The sequence below is a fragment of the Grus americana genome, chromosome 1, assembly GCF_028858705.1.
Source record: "Grus americana isolate bGruAme1 chromosome 1, bGruAme1.mat, whole genome shotgun sequence".
In the NCBI taxonomy this organism is placed as follows: Eukaryota; Metazoa; Chordata; class Aves; order Gruiformes; family Gruidae; genus Grus; species Grus americana.
This window is the reverse complement of record NC_072852.1, coordinates 195,480,221-195,497,086: the sequence shown is the minus strand read 5'-3', so window position 1 is coordinate 195,497,086 and position 16,866 is coordinate 195,480,221.

The following is a 16,866-nucleotide window of genomic DNA, read 5'->3' as shown; positions in this document are numbered from 1 at the left end:
CCCAGCTTCTCCACTTTTTCATTGGGAATTACTCGGTGGGCTGGACAACAGGCTGAGCCTCAGGAGGAGAAGAGATGGGTAATGAGGACCTAAACAGGGAAAAAGTGGAACAGAGGGATCAGGGAAAGGAGCAAGCCCAAGCAGGCAGGGAGGAGGAAGTGTCAGAAGCCAGGGAAGATGTTCAAGAACAAAGAAAATCAGCCCAAATCAGACAGCAAGCTTCAGAGAGGAAAAGCGTGAACAAGTTGGCCACTCTCAGATTAAAGTCTCCTGGCAAGCACATTTTCACATTTTCAGAAGGGGTGAGGGGCTGCAGGGGAGCCGGGGCTGCAGTGGGGGCACTGGTCTGCACTCCCGGATGCCTGGGAACATGGCTGACCCACCAGCCACTGAATGAGTGCTGCTCTCCACCTTCACCTCACAAGCCCTGGGAGGCCAGAGAGGATATCCATCTCTGCAGAGGCTTCAGGGGAATTTCTGCCCAGCCACCCCATCTGCTGCCCATCCACCACCAGACACCTCCGTCCCGGTCCCCTTTGCCATCCTCTGGTGTTCAGATGGGCCGCCCAAACACGTTATACCTTCCTCAGGACCAGGAAATGGATGATCAGGAGGTCTTAATCCAACTCTATACCAAAAGTCTTGATCCTCCAGGCCTGAGAGTCATTCGGATAGATCCACTCTGGCCCATCAGATAGGAGTAATGGACATCTCCATTCTGGAGGTGGCAAGAGGACCACTTTTGGGTATCCAGGAAAAACTGTCCCACAGTTGTACTTGGTACACACAAGATCCATAATTTAACCTGATCCATAACATTTTTAAAGCACTTTTCCATACTTACATAGACTTTTCACAAGCTGCAAACTATGCTTTTCTCAACAATATATTTCTAAGGAGCCTAAAACTGCCGTAATTTGTTTTATAGTGCAGAGAAAGCCCTAGGCTTATTTCCTGGCTTTTGTTTTCTTTCATTGTTTAACAATAATTATACCATTGTACCCAGATGACTAAAAAGTAGCCAAACAGGTTTTCATTTTATTAAATAGTATACCCAGCCTGCAAAACCCATGAGCTTTAAGCCCAGTTTTCACGATTTGCTGGGGTCAGGTGACAGGATCCAGCACAAGGTGCTAATGCAAAGCTAGATTTTCTCAACTACTGGAATAAGAACTCTTGGTGGATTTAAGAAAATTATTGTATTTCTAGTGAAAATTGTCCAGAAGTGTAGGCTCACATTACCGCACTCAGTAATAAATGAGCAAACCAAATATAATCTTTTTCAGCAATGTTATGTTGTTTCTTCTACACCAAGGAGTTAGAAAAGGAAGGCTCTATCAACATATGTAGAGAAGTTCAAGCAGATAATGAAGAAGTACGTAAGTCCACATAGCACAGTAAGTGAACTACAATTTTTAAAAGCCTGAAAAGCAAGACCATGTTTTGTTAAAGCGTAGTTCTGCTCTATGAACATAATTCCACAGACAGGACATCATTCAACAATCTCTGTGCTGTTGAAGCCACTGAATTTCCTCAGAAACCCAGAATACTAGGCATTCAAAAACAGGTGATATGGAAAAGTTGTATTTTAAATATATAGTTTCTCCTTCTGTCTTAATCGCATGGCAACCTCTTACAAGAGTGGTTACTTGTTTATGGCTATGGAAAGAGGGAGCGAAGGTTGCTTGCCTTAAGTAAAAACTGTAGGACTATAGGATAATTCTGCAAACAGAACTGAACAATATTTGGACCACATTAATTTTCACTCAGTCATGACAGATTTGGCATTTTTATGTAAAACAAAGCCATAAGTGGATTAATCTGATCCATGTTTGGAAAAAAAGTTATTCCTGAAATTCTGATACTCATCTAGAAACCAATATGAAAACCGAGACTCCAAAACCCTATTATTTCCAGCTGAGTTTAAATGCTATGAAAATAAAGCATGCTAATTCAGTTACTCTTCGTGTAACATGTTTGTCTTACAGTCATGTCATACACACAGTCGTGAGTAAGTTGAAAAACTTCTCATGAAAATAGACTATGCTGCAACAGGAAGAATTCAGTGGGTGAGTGTGCATGGGGAGCAGCTTCGGGGTCTTTTAATTTGTTTTTCTCACTTGAAGAACAAGTCTTTCAGCGAAAAACAGGAATAAAAACTGCAGCCTCGGAAATTCATCAATAGGATTTAAGTCATGGTTTACAGTGTATTAAAGAGAGGAAGTATTAAATGAGATTCAAATTTTGACATTAAAATTCTTCTGTAAAATGCACTTCTTGGTTCTATATTAGACAACAGTTTGCTTGCTACAGGATCCAAGCTTCCTTTTGGATTTTGTACAAATTGAGCAAGGAGGTAGGAAAACGATCCTAATATCCTAATCCTGCTCAAACTGACCCAAAGGGACACTCCACATCGGTGTCCCTGCTCCTCTCCCTGCGCAGTGATAAGCACGTGCTGGACGCTCTTCGAAAAACCATGCGAGCCTCACCATGCCACTCCCAAATGCAGCCATATGTTGTGAAGACATGAGGCCAGGATCAGCCCCACCAACAAATAAAGAGTATTTGTAGATTAAATGATTTGCCAGTGTTATAGGTGACAACAAGGGGCTCATCCTGGGTGGGACTTGATGGCTTTTCATTCTCCGTTGTATGTAATAGACGCTGCGCTCAGTCTGGTGGGGGTCACATAATATTTGCCTTCCATCTCTGCAAGGTGTCTGAGGTCCCTGGAGACATCAGAGGGCAGCCATGGACAGAGCCCAGACCTGACAGCAGCACCTTGTCTTCTCATGGAGCGTAGAGATGGCAACGTCCTCGCATGTTGTTTAGGAGAAGATCATCGAGGAGAAGCCTTGTGAAGTGGGTGTTGAACTTCACTGTCACGACACAGCACAACAAACTACTCCTGGGAAGAGAATGAGTGGTTCCCGCTTGCACTGTTGAATCCCTCTGGCCTTGACAGCAATTAGTGTCTCATGTGATGTTTCTCCAGAGTGTCCCGTTGGATGTACAAAACTATATCATTAAATAGGTCACTTTGTCTCTCCTCATTATAATCTTAATTTTATTACTCTACCCACATTATGTGCATGGGTGTTAATTTGGCTTGAAGTCAGACATAAATGGTAGTATATGGGTGCGTCCTGCCCTTGATGATGAGTGAACGTGAAATGCAGCTAATGCCTGCTGAGGACCTGCCGCCAAAATATTTGGCACTAAGAAATATTCGGTACGAGTGGGAGGTGACACTGATTGACAATGTCATGCAGTCACCAGCTTAGCCAGTGACCCCAAAGCTTCCTCATGCCTAGCTATTCCCTGCTTTACACTGGGTATGGGAGAAAATGTATTACATTTTCCCAGAGAAAGGCATTTTGCCTTCTGCTGCAGGAGTTAGGGAATGTTCGCCTGAGGAAAGTTCTGGTTGAACAGGTTTAATCCTGCTCCCTTCCAAGTCACAAAAAGCAGAGTTGGACCCAATACGACAAAATGGCCCCATTAACTACTGTGTGGCATACCAAACAGCCTGCTGTTGCAATAAAATATTTATAACTAATCATTTTGTTAAATGAAACATGTACTTTAGGGCACCTTTTATAATTAACAAGCCATGTTCTAGTTAATTTTGCACATGATGTTTCACAGTTTATTACCAGGTACTACAAGGATACATAATAAGTACCTACAAATAACTGCCCATATTAAGCTGTAGTATTGCAAACAAAAGCAATTAAGCTCCTGGGGAGCTTAGTATTATTTGTAAACAAGTATAAGGGTAGGACCTTTGCCAAACAAAAGGTTGGGTTAGTGGGATGATAAAGCAATAAACCTTGCAATTCATGAACATGTTATTGTGGAGCTACAGTAATGGAGTAATGAGGATGTTTTAGCAGAGACTTTAATGAAGCTGCATTTTGTTGACAGATAATGTTTAAAGATAGTGGTAGGGTCAAGCTGTACTTAATGATGCATTAGACGACCCGAGTGCTGGCATTAGCATTGAAATAACAGCTCATGATCTGAGTAAGGCATTCTCAGTGGATTATGGCTACGTGAACATATCCAGCATTTGCCTTTGAATTGTCTAATTTGCAGATTAGAGACTAAAAGAAGACACTTGAGGAGTTTGTGCTGAAGTGAAACCTCCAACACCTGCCATTCATCTTGTTCTCAACAAGCCAGAGGTTGTGGATATAAGGAACTGTTAGAGATTCGTTCTAACCTAACCAGAGAGCAGAGGTGTTGCATTCTTAGTTCACTGACTTGATGACAGCAATGCAGAGCGCTAAGCCACCTTCTGTTTGTTTCTGCTGTGCAAGCATAGGACAGCCGCTACCACCAATTCCCATGGATGTCTGGCAGGACAAACTTGGTTCAGGAAGAGGTTACTCACTGGGCTTCATCTTGCACTCAAAAGCAAAAGTAGGCTTAAAACAAATAAATCTCAACATTTTCCTATTACAGACGTAGTCTGAGGAGACAGCTCCCAATGCTTATTGAAGCATCTTCTGAGGAAGAATTATCCCTGGGTTAGAGCTAGCAAATGGGTATCTTGCCTCTTTTATCCCTCCCTGGCAGAAGCAGCAGGGTGTACAGCGCTCGGGCTGAGCAAGGGAGGAGGAAGACTAGTCTGGTGCACCTGAGAAAGGCTCCCTCCATCAGCTCTTCCTAGCACAAACCCCAGCTCTCCCTGTGTGGGGATGGAGTGGGAAATTCCCCTCTGATGCACACAGATGCCCTTCATCTCCCCCTGAGCCATTGCGTGCTGGCCTGGCCCGTCCACGCAGACCCTGCGGCAGGGGGACAAGGTGCCTTGGACGGAGGAGGCACTGATGTTGCATGGGGTCAAACCAAGGAAGGGCCGGGGGCTCCGCACGCCCACCACTGGGGATGTGCCCAAGTCTTTGGCCCCAGCGCTGCAGGATTAGGCCTTCCTATGGATTAACTGTCCTACTCTGAATGCAAAAGGCTGAGGCTGGCTCTGCTGGTTATTTGGAAACTGGCAATTCTCACGTATTTGTTACTTCTATTGGTGTTCTGGGTTCAATTTTTGCAAATTGCTGAGCAGCTTTGCAAAGCCGATGTGTGCCTTCGGCTCTCGCTGGCTAAGTCGCTGGTCCTTTGGTAGCCAGTGTCTACAACATGAATTAGCCATCTGCAAAACGCTGCCCTGCTGTATTTGTGCCAAATTCCCACATGCTTATTTGAGATCAGGGACTGAGGAGGGGGGGAAGAGTCTTTCTTGCAAAACATTTCTTGGCTGTTTCTTTTTTGAGGCTGTGTTAATATTTGGCTGACGTTCTCTGTGGAGATAAGCATTTATGTTTCAAACATAATGACCCAAAACCAGGTGACAAATGAAGGTCTTTAATTATGCTCGGTTTGAACACTGACAAAATTCTTGTAAATTTTCACTGCAGTTAACTTTCTTCTTTTTGTCCTATATTATCTTGGCCTGTTTGCAGAATAACTGATGTTCCCCAGGCAGTCTAGCTCTGGTTAGGATTCCCCAGACACATTGCTCCATTTTGATGTTGTTGCACCAGTTTCTTTGTGTTTGCCCTAAAACTAGAGGCAGAACAGCTGAAGAGACGTGCAACCAGATGAAAAATTCCTGGTTTCCCTTTTCATGTTGAAGCCAGCAGATGGTGCTTACTGCCTTTACACGCTTCTTCGAGAAACCATACACTATTAGCTAGTTTATTTATGGTATTTACCAGGGAACAGCTATAAGGCTCACAGCTACTTGTGACTTTTCAGAGCGCTGAAGGATTGGGGTCTGAAAGCAAAACACATCCCACAGTGTTTGAGAGCTTTAAGATTTCAAACCCCTACGAGTTTAGTTGTTTTCATGGACCGCTTTCTCAAAATCCTGGTGTGCTGCCACCATAATCGTTTGGGGTTTTTTGTTTAAAAAGGGTGGAGGATGGGAGGATGAAAATGAATTTGTACCATCTCCTTGGACAGGTTTCAAAGCAGAGCTTGCAGAAGCAGCCTGTAAGAGACAGCTTATGTCTCTGGTACAGGGTTCCCGAGGCCCAGGGCAGCCTGTGTGAGTCGGGATGGTTTGCGGGGAATACTGACTAGCGTGTGCTTCCAGGAGGGATGCTCTGAGAGTGATGCAAGAAAGGAAAAGAGTGATAAGCTCTCAGAAAAGCATCTTCCCAATCCCTTCCCAGCACCGGTAAAGAAGCGCTATCCATCCTCACTGTTGAGGGGAAAAAGATGTTGGGTTCCCACGTGTGCTTTCGAAGACCTTTACACCTGGGAATATTTTCCCAGAACAACCACAATTGTTCTCTCTCCCAGTGTGACTTACATCAGCTGAAAGGTGCACAGTGACTGGGTTACACAGATTAGAATAAATAAATGAATAAAAATCAGAGCTGCTCTGTCATTTGGTGATGGAGAGTGTGAGCAGCAGTGTGCTGAGGATAAAAGGCTCAGATACACATCTACACTGTTCACTCTCACACAAAGAGCTTAACTTGTTCTTGTTTATTTACCTGTGTATTTCCCTTCTACAGACACAAAATCAGAACAGAAACTCGCCCAGCAGACTGCACCTTTCTGTAAGCACATCTTTTATTCAATATTATTCCCTTTCTCTCATTCTTTGTAGCTGAATTATGATGACTCCATTAAAGCAGTGATTTCTACCTCCAGCCATGAGTCGACAGCTTCAGTAACAGGTAACAATTTTGCTTATCTTTAAAACCAGTAGGAATTACTTTCAAGATAATATGTCCGACCAGCTTTCCCTGCTTCCAGCCCCACCACAGTATCAGTGCTACCTGCATTTCCAGGAGTACCTTGAGATTTCAACTTTTCTTTTGTTGATGGAAGTAGAAGCAGTATTCCCTTGCTGGGTTCTTTTTGGGGGTTTATTTTTGATGGATTTCCTGCTGTACAAGCACAGCTAGGTTTTCTACATGGGAAGGCAATTTCTAAATCCATTGATGCTGGTTAGAGAAGGTGGCAGCCTTGCAGCTGGGCTGGACTAATTTCCTGGCCACTCTTACCAGCTTTGGCAGCTAACCCAGGGGAGCAAGAGTTGCAAGGAACCTGTGCTGCTCAGTACTCTATTCCTGCCATCCAGACCTGCATCCTCAGGTTTTCTTCAAACGACCTTGTTTCCTCCTGTCTGCATGTTTACACTGGAAACTTGGTGAAATCTCAGAAATATCAGTGTTTTCCTAAGGCTGCCAACTAGTTCTTTTTACCTCCCTGGAACTAATGTAAGATAAAAATCTCTGATGATTAATATCTGTATGATTTGATTGTACGTGGGCAGTGTGAATCTCAATGATATAGTAGAAGAGTGTGTCTAGGACTAAGCAGAGGAACCAGGGGGGGTCTGGATGAGTCTGAGCCCTTACTGGGCAATCAGTGTATTTCAAGTACCTGGAGCTGATATCCAAGGCATTGACAATTTACACTAATAAAGATGACATAAAAGTAGACATATGGAATAACTTTTCAGTTTTCAGCTGTGTCTGGTAGTGCTGAGAACCTGTCCTTGATCTAACTTTCTATCAATTACTTAAAAAACAGACATCTAAACCAAACCCTAAGTGGTTACATTATCAAGCTACTTAATTTTTGGTTTCTGTCATGTGCAGGCTGACTAACTTTGGTCCTTAAATAACCAATCTACAAGAAGAAGCCTCTGTCTTATTTCTGGGACCACGGTGCACGCGTAGGTCTTGCTAGTGAAGGCGAAAAGAGCTCAGCAGCTCCGCAGCCTCATTTCAGCAAAGCACAGGCAGCTGTCAAACACTGAGCTCCATGGCAGACGTGCAAATGTGCTTCCTTGCTTTGATGGATCGAAGACATGGGAAGGTCTCTAAAATCTGTTTTGCTCCCAAAGAAGTCAATTGCAGAGCTCCTATCGATTTCCATGAGAGAAAAACCCTCTTTCAAGGGTAAGTAAATAAATGTGTTTCACCGATATAGAGATCAGCGCTCACGCAGCTTTGAAATGTGAAATGCCGAGCATCTCTAGCATCACGGTGAGCGCTGTGCTGCCTTGCTACAGCGTGCTTTATCACCCAGCCCAGACCTTCCCCCACCCCGGCTGTCTTCATCTGCCCACAGGAGCAGAGCGAGAGGAGTCATGTCTCCTCCAGGTCACCTTGGGTTTCCATAGTGACTATTTGAATGCGATTGTCTTATCAATCAGAACTTCCTTTACTCTCATAAGCAACTATAAAATCTCTTCTGGTTTCTATAGCAACCATCTTTAAACCCATATATTTGTTTTCGCTAGGCTTAGTTGAATTGTTGGAAATAGTGCAAATTAACTGCTGGTGCAATATTTCTTACATTTTTTCCCTTAAGCTATCCTTTACTGTCATCCAGAACAACAGTTATCAGGAGGCTGCTGTCCTTTTGTTTCAGTTACTTAGAAATCCCCTTTGCTGCCTAACCACATGAGCAATGCCTCTTAAAAATCATCATTTTCATGAGGAACACTAAAAACCTGAAACCTCTGGAGTTCAGCCTTTCCCTTCCCAGTTCAGGCCCCTATGTCATTCTGTCCTCAAGCACTTAGAAGAAAAAATGGTGCTGTTTTGTTACCCCAAATCACTTTTTTCTAATAATATGTGAGAATAGCCACCTTCCCTCCAGTAACCTCAACACAGAGTACAGTCGATACTTAACAGCAACACTGTGAGTTAGTCACATTTTATCGCTGTATATGAAGAATGTGCACAAGGTTAATGGCCCATCTACACTGCAGACCCAATAAATGTCAAGAACGTGGGGGGGGGTTTCAGTCTAAATGTGGTAACTGCAGACAAGGCTGATATCACATGGTCTATGGTTCCCTTTCACCAGACAGCAGGCAGATATAAAGTTATCTAAAAGCGCTGACACTGGCACAACCATAACTTCATGATCTGACTAGAAACAGCCATTGCTTTTCAGTCTCAAAGTTCATTTTTCCTGCATAGATCGTAAGTGGAGAATGTGCTTAATTCAAGGTTATAAATTTAGTAATAGACAATTATTCTGCTCTGAAATTCTGTGGCAGCATTTTCTGGGATCGTCTTGGTAGCAGCAGATTGCAGACATACCAGGTCTACCTCTGTGCAACTTCCAGGCTGCATAGAAAAGTAGATGGACCATCAAAGGAGAAGAGAGGACCTCAACTCCATCTGTGGTGCTGGTGTCTAGCTGTCCTGGGCTTTTCTTACTCCTCTTCCTCTGTATTAGGTAAACAATTTTGGGTTTGGAGCAAGATGACAAAATTGTTTGCTTTTCTCTTAATTTCCAACTTAGAAACCCTCGGTCCCTCTGATGTTTTTGCTTGCTCCCCCTTGCCCAGAGCTGCCTGAGTGCCGGCACAAGGCACATTTGTGCCCGTGCAATGGGACGAGCAGCATGTGCAGAGACACCGGCAAAGCTGCAGTCAGTCCACCTTGCTCCTTAGGAAAAGGGTTGCTAACAAACTGGAAGAAGTTCAAGGAAGGGTGAAAAAAAAAAATAGCCAGGGGGCTGGGGTTGTGTTCACCTATTGAAGAGCAAGAGGTCTGTGTCTGTTAATGGGAAACTCAGTAACAGCCAGTGAGGATTAGGAAATCTTATGGCTATGGGAGGAGGAATACATTGAGATGATAAAAAAGGATAGGAATTAACTACTTCTAAAATTAAAAAAAGAGGAAAATGTAGTGACTCAGGATCATAGTGACAAATTCCTGAAAGGTGGTCAGTGCTGGAGGGGCTTGGACCCCCCCCAGCTGCACAGCTGTGCTGAGGGAGGTTTCTGTGTTTTTCCAGCGTGCTCCGTTGGCACTACTCATGGTGAGCTGCAGGTGAAGGAGAGAAAGGGGCAGGGGGACGCCTCGAGGGGAAGGGGAGGGAGGCTGGCCATGGGACCTCCTACAAGGAGAGCTCACGAGGGAGTAAAAGCTTTTGCGTTCAACAAGAAGCACAACCTGCTTGTGACGGGCGGAGGGGACCAAGCGGTCTGGCTGTGGATCCCCAACCTGCCTGGGTAAGGGGCGGTGGGACCCCCTTGCCACAGTGTGCCGGCACGGAGCTGGGTGCGGAGGGCGAGCAGCTCCCACCAGCTAACCACACACACCCCTGCTGCCGGTGCGGGAAGCGAGTCACCAGCATCTTTGCCAACTGTGAGCTCAGGACCACGGCTCCATTGCATTGCTTCGGGTACAGCCAGGCACCCCAGAGCACAGCATCGCAGCTCTTAGTACTGCAACCCCTTTGCTCATACAAAGCCCAGAGAACAGCCGCCTCTACAATTAACTGCTTTGCAGAATCACAAACTGTTGTCAACAGAAGCTTGGCTGGAGCTGTTCCTCATCCCTAAACTTCCAATCCCGCAGTGGTTTCTGCACAAACAGATGCCACCCGATGAGCAGGGCTTTTGGTTCTGTGCAGGGTCCTGCTGCATCATTGTACGCTACCAAGGCTCTTGCAAACCTTCTTACAAACCTGCCGGGTACTGCTCAGAGAGGGGATGCCAGGAGCCCAGCTGATTTGGAGCCTGCAGGGGAGGATGGCAGCAGGCAGAGATGGGGTGCAGAGGAGCCACAGAGCGACACTAACTAGCAGGAAAAGCTGCTTTCTTCAGGCAAACATTTGCAGTGTCTCTGCCTTCCTTTCAGTGAAGAGTTGCAGTTGCTGGCTAAACCTTCCTGAGAAAACTTGCACAACTTTGCTCTCCAAAACACAAGTGTTACTAGATTTGGGCCCATTACATTTGACTTGGCATAATAAGAAACTCACAGATGGAAACTGCTTAACATGGAGCTGTTCTTATCTAAATTTCAGCCAATGCGCAGGCATGCTCAGAAGCCATACAGCACTCATCTTTTACCTTCACATATCTGAAGAAGATGCTAAAATACTTTCTGTGTCTACTGTTGAGGTCTGTAGAAGCTACTGACATAATACTCTGATTCTTTTTATGCAAATTTGCTGAAATTGTCTAATTTCTGAATGTGTAACTCATAAACAATCTGTGCAAAATAAACCTGTGCCCTTTGCTAGTATTAGAAGAACATTTACAAATCTGAAGTCAAATACTCAGGAACTGGAAAATGCCAAAGTTGAAGCTATCTATCTCTGTAGTTTTACCTTGGGTCCTTTTGTTGAAACACCCCGAGGAAGCAGAGCACTTCTCGCTCGACTTCCCACCGCCCTCCCCAGACGGGCTGAGCTTTTCTTCCTTCTGTTTTCCCTGTGGATTTGGGATGCTGAGGACCAGAGCTGCTGGGTTTTGGCTTGCCCAAGGACAATCAGAGCCAAGCTCTCTGCTTGCCTCTACATACCCAGCATGCAACCCCCTTATGTTACTGGAATACACTTGCTCTTCTCTACCTAAAACTGAGCAAAGGGGCAGCTGGGGAGAAGGGGTGAGGAAAGGCACTTCGCATTGTGGTTTTCTTCCCAAAGCCTGTGGTCAGGCGGTGCAAGGCCCCTGAGAGCACAGCTCAGTAAGGACTGCAGAATCACCGTAACAGGGGCAGATAAGGAGCACGTTGCTTGCAAGGTCTAAAAGCCTTATTCTCCTTATCTCAGTTTTTAGAGCCACTTAAGCCCTGCATCTTTCTTTCCCCTGTGTGGATGATGTATCCGGAAACCAATGCAGAGCAGCTCCACATGTTCCTGCCTTCCCTGGGGCTTGCACAGCATGGCCGGTGGTCCCTCCTTCCATCCCTCCCTCTCTCAGGAGTGTGGGGGGTGCGGGCTGTGCATGTTTAACACCCCACTTTCTACATGGTATGTAGCTGCACATCCCAGTCATCTTCTCAGCAGCTGCCCGCAAGAACATGACTTTGTTATTTATGCTGCTCCCTCTCCTGCTCCCACGCCCATCGCACTGTTGGGTCCAGAGCCTGTGGTGGGTTTTCCCTTGGGTGAATGATTCAAGTGGCAATAAGCCCCAGCAGCTGTGCTGGATACTGCCCCAGCAGTTTGCTTTCGGGTTGATCTGGTGGGACAGCCCGTAAGGCAGACCAGTGCCATGGTTTGGCACTACTTGCACTGGGCTCTCATGTCCCTGCAGGGTGGCTTCAGTCTTTCACCCCAAAACCACTTGACTTCCAGCCCTGAAGCATCTGAGCATCTCCCACATGAACAGGAGCAGCTTCTGTAGGAGGGACTGTAGGTAATCACCGGACATTGGGTTAAAACATGGCTGGCAACACTGCTGTCTCCATCCCTCATTTGAAGAAGGTGGGATGTGCTCTGAGCACAGTCACAGGGCAGGTCCTGCAAATGAGGTGGTGGTTGTCCTCTTCTGTGACTCCCACCAGTGTGCAGGGTGGCACAGCCTGGACCTGGGCAGCTGTTTGTCCACCCAGCAGTAGCTACTTAAATGCAGCCTTTAGACACCCAGATCCAAGTTCATTCAAAGAAACTAAAGGCCGCCCAAACTCATCCTCTGGCCCCCATTGCAGTATAGGTGAGATACCTGAGATGTGAGTAAAGGCGAGCTAAGGACATGCCGTTTCATGCTGTTCAACAGAAAGGTGGCGATGAGGGGTGGGAATTTCAGTGGAAAGTCTGAGCTACTTTTCAGAGTCCAAACTTCCTTTGTCTCATTTTTGTTTTCCTTTAAAAACAGCTGAAGTGTAGGATTTTGAAACTGGAAAGCAGTTGAGTTCACCGATGCTCACAGAGGGGCAGCAATCATCTGTTTGACTTTTGATAGCAGTGGAAGAAGCTACCTTTCTTTTTATACTGGTTACATCTCTGTAGGCATTATTGCCGGTGCCTGCAGCGCTGTGAGTCCTGTGCTAAGCTGGCTGCAGGAGGCAGAGGTGGATGCCTCAAGATACGGAGTTACAACAACAGACGTTGTCAGTGTGCTCTGAACAGTGGTTTGCAATTTTCTGGAAGATTGGAAAACATTTAAAGGACATAAATGAGAGTGGATTTGGCCTTTTTTTTTCCCCTGCAGAAGGAAAGTGTGATGAGATCTGTGACTGCACCAATGTAGAGGTGAACAGGAGCAAGTAAGTTCTTCCCTGACATTGTGTGAGCCTCGTCCCAGGGCCAGATGCATTGGGTGGGAGTTTATGCTGCAAGTAACCGTGCTTTTCTGTGGGAAGTTCCTTCCCTGAGACGTTCCTGACGGATTAGTCAGATCCTCTGAAAGAAATATGTACTACAGTTTCTGGAAAGAAAAGAACAAAAATCAACCCGAGCAGAGCAGTCGTGCAAGCAGATGGAGCTGCCCAGCCTGGTCAAGCAGGCTCAGGCTGTCCGTGGCTGTCTCTGAACACCCATCGATCCTTTCCCCTCGTTACTGCTGATTTTTGTGGACTTCAGGCCTCTCTGGCAATGACCCAGCTCGCCACATCTTCTGGGGCAGGATGTTTCTTTTTTATCAGTTTTTCAGCTCTTCTTTAAGGATACTCTTTAGCAAAGCATGCTTTTTAGCAGTCCTTCGGCTCTTCTTCAAAGGTATAGTCGTTAGCAAAGCAAGGTAGTGCATTTAACCCTAAATTAAACAGTGTCTGAGCACTAACCCAAACACATTTCTGTCCCCATAAAGTGGAAAATTCTACTTTATAGATATCAATAGGAAATTGTTTTAAAAGAAAACCCAAACTCAATGTTTAGATCTTGGTAAAAAATAAAAGAGAGCAAAAATCTCTTTGCCACCACTAGAACCTGCAGTCTGGGCTTGAAACCAAAACTGTGCCCAAGATACACAAATCCTTGGGGATCTTTCCACAGGAGAAGTGGTGTTATACTGGCTGCCCACCCCTGCTACCCCCCTGGAAAAATACCCGGTCGTTTGGCTGTGGGCTGACTTTGGGAACTGGGAGCAATTTCATTGAGTTCAGCTCGACTAATCAGCCCAGAGAGACAAGTATGTCTGTACGTCTTTGCAGAAGCACCATGAGGTTTAATTGTTCTCTGAATACAGTCTTGGACCATTTGTTGAAGAAAAAAAAAAAAATCTATGTAAAGCTGCATTTGACAGTGATCAGAGAAGCATCCAGCTGCCTTTTGTTGGGCAGCCAAATCGTGGTGGCAATGGCCAAGGTTGGATTTAAAATATGGAAAGAAAGCACTTTTGTTACTTCTGCTGCCCTGAAGGGTCTGATCTTTCCTTACAAGGTCCAGGATTCCCTTCAGAGCCCCTGGGAGGCACCAGCAGGCATCTTCCCACAAAAGAGGTTTTCATCATGATCATAAAATAGTCATTTGTTGGAACCAAATGGCTTCAACAAACTGGGCAACGTTGGGAATGGGGCTGAATGGGAAGGAGAAAGATTGCAATTAGCTGCTGGCTATTCTGGGACACTCCTCTTGTTTGCTTTCTCTTTAAAAGAACAAGTAGCTTATTTTATCCAAAATTGGGGGAAAAAAATGTTCAGAAACTTCTTTACCATCAGTGAAGTGGATTTCCCATTTTTCTGGCCAGCTCCTTTTGCCGGTAGGGCTGCATAGCCTGCGTAGCACTGACCTTCCCCTACCCCGAGCAGGGAGCACGTGTCTGGGGCCAAGGAGGACCACTCTTCTGGTGGCGGCCAAACCAGCCTCTCCCTTATCGGTCTCTTTGGTCCAGGACTCCATCACGCTCAGAAAACTCAGCTCTTTGGCAGGATGACATAGTAAGGATCCACCTGAAGTCTGTATTTCAAATACATTATTTAATGAGAGCAGTACATTACAACATAGGGTAAGTCAGCATGGCACAACAGACAAATACTTGGTCTTGATTTAATTCGGGCAAATCAGACTTTTGTGTTAAGATGTTAATTTAATCTTAGCGTCGTGTAGTCCTCAGTCACTAGTTTTCATAAGGTGTAGGAGGAGAGCTCAGAGACAGAAATAAACTGGACTTGGGGGAAGGCTAGGCAGTTAAAACTGCGCAGTTGTGAACTGGGATGGGAGGTGGAAATCAGGTGCCACCAAGCTTGCGGCAGCGTTGGACTTATGTGTATGGTCTGACCAAGCCAAAGAACCTGCTGAATGAAAGGGGAGGACGAACACTGTTTCTTTCGTGGCTTTTCTCTGCTTCCATCCAGCCCCATGGCCACAAAGAAGATACCCTGTGTGATGGCCACTGTCCACCGACTCTCCTCGCCTTAGCTGGTTACAGAGGTGACACTATAGTTTGGATTGTGCCCTCCACAAACTCCACACGCTGCTTCCCACCGACTGCGCTGGTAAAAAGGGCAAGTGCTGCTTGGGAAAAACTGAGTATCACCCAGCTTTCAAAAATCTTTGCAAAAGGAACATCAGAAAAGTATTTAAGATAGATTGAAATGGTTGGCTTTGACTTTCATGGGGTTACTTCTGCCACATATATATCTCACAGATTATAAACGCAATTTGAAGTATTTTTCTAAAGGAAAACTGGTTTTGTTCTAAAAATGCTAAAATAGTCTCTTTTAGAGACTTGCTGGACTTTACTAGGCTTCTCCTTTAAAGTGAAACCTTAGTAAAAGCCACCATTTAGCAGACTGCTTTGCATTTCAGTATACTCAAGTTTTCCAGTGTAAAGTGTTTCCATCTTTCCTTGACCAGCTCTACTGAAAGCCGTCAGCGGTGACAGCTGACACCAACAGCAGCCTTGTGAGGCTGTGAAGGAGCAGCTCTAATAAACGCATTACAACTGCTTCAGAAAAAGCCAAAGGTAGTGGGGTTTGATACTATCATTTCAACACAGCAACGGGGACTTCTTGCTGTGTCAACATGATATATTTTATTCATTTAACATCATTTGTTATAGAAAAGCCATTATGAATTCTGTAATTTAAGTAATTCTTAAATTCTTTCACGTTTAGGCAGGCTTACAGTGAACATACACATTTTTTTCTTCCCTTTGCTTTCTGGGCTGCAGCCAGAAGTGGTACCCAAGCGGTATTTCTATGGGCTTGCTGGGGTCTGGAGCAGTGACATGATGGGATGTGGTGCACATCCAAGCACGTCGTGGCTCTATGGTGTATGGGGTGTTTTTTTAAATGATCTGTACAGTGGCTTTTTGGAACAAAAAAAGACTATGTGGGTTTTTTAGAAAAAAACATGAATTAGCTGTTTCTCAGTTTGCAGTCATAACTAATCCTCTCTCTCCCTCTGCTTTTAATCCATGAGCATGTATATACAGATTATTGATTTTCAGCATCTTAAAACAAATCCCTTAAATTGACGATGGCACAACACACCTCTCCTGCGTGGCAAAATCTGTAGGACATCTGGCCCTGGCATGACATGGTGATCCATCCTGTGGGAAGCTCTGATTTTGTCTGATAACAGGACTTGCTCTAATCTTTTATAACTGCTCTTTTTTCATTAAATGTGGATATTTTATGGATCACTCCCTTTCTTCATGTTAAAGTTTTGAATGAAAGTAATCATTTGCTTAGAAGACAAATACTCAGAGAATACTTGAGGTGATTAATAAAAATGACAAAGCCAGTGTGTTACAGAGCACTAGTAAATAAACACCTTGTAGACATGATGATCAGTGGAGGAGGGTTTGGAATCCCTGCTTCTAACTCTAATTTCATCCCCTGTCTGCTCCTCTCCCAACAGACTCACGTTCCACTGCTACCGATAAATGTTTTTGCCATCACCATTTGTTTTTCTGCTGGTTCTTTCTACTCCTGGAGCCTGCTCAGCTTTGCACCTGTAAGCTTGCCCGCCGGCACATGCACCCCACGCAGAGCCAAGCTCGGCACCGTATGTGCAGCTCCAGACAAACCGTGCGTGAAGAGGAGGGAGGAAAAGCACATTTTCTCTCACAAGCTGCTGCAGACATGCATCCCCTCTTCGGATTTGTGATAGCCCCCCGCACGACGCAGTGTACGTCCATTAAAACAGCCTGTGCTGTATTATCACGGACTGTAAATTACTGGTTAATCACACAAC